This window comes from Salmo trutta, chromosome 29 (assembly GCF_901001165.1).
Source record: "Salmo trutta chromosome 29, fSalTru1.1, whole genome shotgun sequence".
NCBI classification, from domain to species: Eukaryota; Metazoa; Chordata; class Actinopteri; order Salmoniformes; family Salmonidae; genus Salmo; species Salmo trutta.
The window spans coordinates 8,886,867-8,890,226 of record NC_042985.1 but is presented as its reverse complement, the minus strand read 5'-3'; positions in this window follow the sequence as shown (position 1 = coordinate 8,890,226).

The following is a 3,360-nucleotide window of genomic DNA, read 5'->3' as shown; positions in this document are numbered from 1 at the left end:
GACTGTCCTCATAGGAGAACCCTTTGTAGAACCCTTTTTGGTTCCAGGTAGAACCCTTTTGGGTTCCATGTAGGACCCTTTCCACAGAGGATTCTACATGGAACCCAAAAGGGTTCTATGGGGAACCAAAAAGGGTTCTCCCTAGAATGAAAAAGGGTTCTCCTGTGGGGACAGCTGAAGAACCCTTTTGGAACTCTTTTCTCTAGGTCTAGCTCTATCAGAGGCAACACCTCTCCTTCATTTGCATCTCACTGAGTTTTGCCTCTGTTGTATCATATCTGCTGTTGTAATTTGGACACAATCTCCCATTAATTAAAGTTAGAATCCTTAATTGAAACAATAACAAAGTGGCCTCCCCGCCCATTTCGCTTAAAAATCTATGGGATGGGGCTAGAGAAATGCATAGACAGAGCTATGGATGCAAGGACTGACCATCCATTATATCAAATGTATAATATTAACCATGTTTTGAGGCTATACAGTGTTTGTTTACATTTATGTTGTTTACAAACATTGGAATAAAAAAGCGTATATTTTAGGTTCTGATTAGGTACAACCTTTGAACTAAGCTCATGAGGCATTTATCAGTTACATTCTTGAAGAATGAATGTGTAAATATAAATAATTTACGTCCAAAAATGATTGTAGTGTAGCAATTTAGGACTCTAGCTTTAAGGCTATATATACTCAGTAACAATTCCTGATCAAGTGCATGAACTACAGTCTTTGGGCTACACCCAAATTGACCCATATACCCTGTGCCTAATGCACTTGATCTGAGGGGATTGGACAGGTGTAAGCAATATGGTAATAGCACTATTTGCATTTAGGGAAGCACATCTTCAGAATTACAGATTATCAGAATTACAGATAACAGTATATTACTTCACACAGTAAAATGTACCCTGTAAAGTTTAATATGAGTGGTTTGTATCTCTAATTCCATGCTGTTAATCAACTAAACCCAACCCTCCCTCATTTTCAACCATGGAATTAGAATGACTTAGTAAATAATATTTTTTTTGTCATTTAGCGCACACTCTTATGCAGAGCAATTTACAGTAGTAATTAGTGTTAAGTACATTGCAGATTGGCAGATTTTTTTTCACCTAGTCGGCTCCGGGGATTCAAACCAGCAACTTTTTGGTTACTGACCCAACACTCTTAACAGCTAGGCTACTTGCAGTGTACCCAGTTTGACACTTGATCTTACCTTTTGTATTAAATACGATGTCATTGTATGTTCAAGGTGGATTCTATTCTCTGCACTATTATGATGTTGAGCGTCTGTTCCGGCCCAGAGATGTCAATCAGGTTCACTGTTAATATACAACGTCCTTTACAAATCAAATCATCACATAATAACTTCACACACTATGGTAGTTCATACTCAAACAATAGGAGAAGCTGATAGCAGGGTCTGTGGGATAGCAGCTCATCATGTATGGGACTTAATATGCCTCCAAAATGGCAACCTATCCCCTTTATAGTGCACAATTTTTTACCAGGGGCACATTGTCCTCTGGATAAAACTAGTACACTATAAAGGGAATGGGCTGCTTTTTGGGACGCAGTTTCATCTATGACCTGAACTATGGGCATCATTAATCAAAGGGCTTGTTATTGCCAATGAGAGCTCACTTGATTGCCTAGGCTTTCCTCTCACACATATTTTGCTACTGTAGTATAACCATCTGCCTGAGTTTTGTTCTCTCTTTCCCCTCCTGTATATTTTGCAACAAGCGGAGGGAGGGTTCTTTCTCATCGGAGTGCTGAAAAGAGTCATTGTCTGGGCCCCTGAGCACCTGGACAGAGTTATCTCACTGTGGCACTGGCCCTCTCTCAACCTCTCTTTCTCTCTACCTATCTTTCTCTCACTGGATTGCTCTCGTCCTCCGCCCCACATGCAGGAGATGTTCTCTCTCCCTCTTTCCACCCCACGTGTTCTCCCTCTTTTACTCTCTATATCTCTCTCTCCCTTCCTCCCTCCACGCTCCAGAGATCTAGCACCATCTTTTCTCTCTCATTCTTATGGTGTTTCTTCCAGGCAGGCCATGAACTGGTGGCTGGCAGTAGAGCTCACTCCCTGGCCGTCCCATCACTGATCAGATGGGTCTTAAGGGCCTGCCACTCACCAGTGATCTGATCAGCCACAAGAGGGGCACAGCCACTCTCAGTTAGGCTACTAGTTACCTGGGTCGTGTTCATTAGGGCAAAATATAGCAAAAGATATTGTGCAAGTTCAGATAACATCTCCCTGTTTCATTCCATTTTGGACACTGTTTTATACCGTTCCCTGTCTTCTGAACATGAACCTGTATATGTGCTGGGTTGTGGAGATTGGTCAGGTTGCAGGGGTTGTGGATTATGATTCTGCAGTGTTAAAGTGTTTAAATCATATTCAGCATAATTAAATAGTTTCATAATTCCTGAATTCATACCTACATTATCTTGTCAATAGTCTCCTATTAACACATGCTGTTGCCACAATTAGCTGTCTGGGTGTGTGTTGAGTCTAAGTGGTGTTGAGGTGTGGTGGGGTGGGGACTAAAATACCTGACCTCCATTAGAAGGTGTGGAACCCCAATTAACCTGACCGTCCAACCCTGGAGGAGAACAGCACCTGGCCACACCTTCTCACAACACATCTGTACGTTTTCTGGACGTTTTTCACATCACCTATCGCTGTCTACCACCATAGCCATACAACTGTATTTATTGTGTCAAGTTGTATTCATTTTTTATTTAACATTTATTTAACCAGCTAAGACCCATTAAGGTTAAAAACCTCTTTTGTGAGGACAACCTGGTAAGAAAACGATTGTTTCCCCATCTCAGTTCTAGCCTTAGGAACAGACAAGGACAGCAGCGACTGTGAACAAAGATCTAGTGAGGATAATAACAAATATCAACTGCAGTACAGTTCAACTATCTTGAGCATTATTGAATGTTATTATAAGATGCCATTGTTAAAAGATGCATTGTTGCCTTGCTTTTGCCACTGTCAGGCTGACCTATGACATATGGTTCCATTGCAACCCATGCAATTACAACCCATATGGAATAATCTGTAGGCCTACTTTAGTTCCTTCTTTGCATGGAATTCCTGATTATCATCAATGTCTCCAATCCTGATGCATATCAAATATACATTTCCAGAGCATTTGAAGACTATTTGCATAAACAATTTAAATAGGATGAGCCCATGACTGCAAAGTACCGCAAGCAAAGCAATGTGTCTGGCGATAACTCATTAAGTCTATAATCTTAACTGATCTGTTTGCTTTCCCTTCTTTGTTTTTCATCTCACTCTCTCTACAGTATCTCTCTCTCTCCATTCCTGCCCTGGCTTTCCTCTTG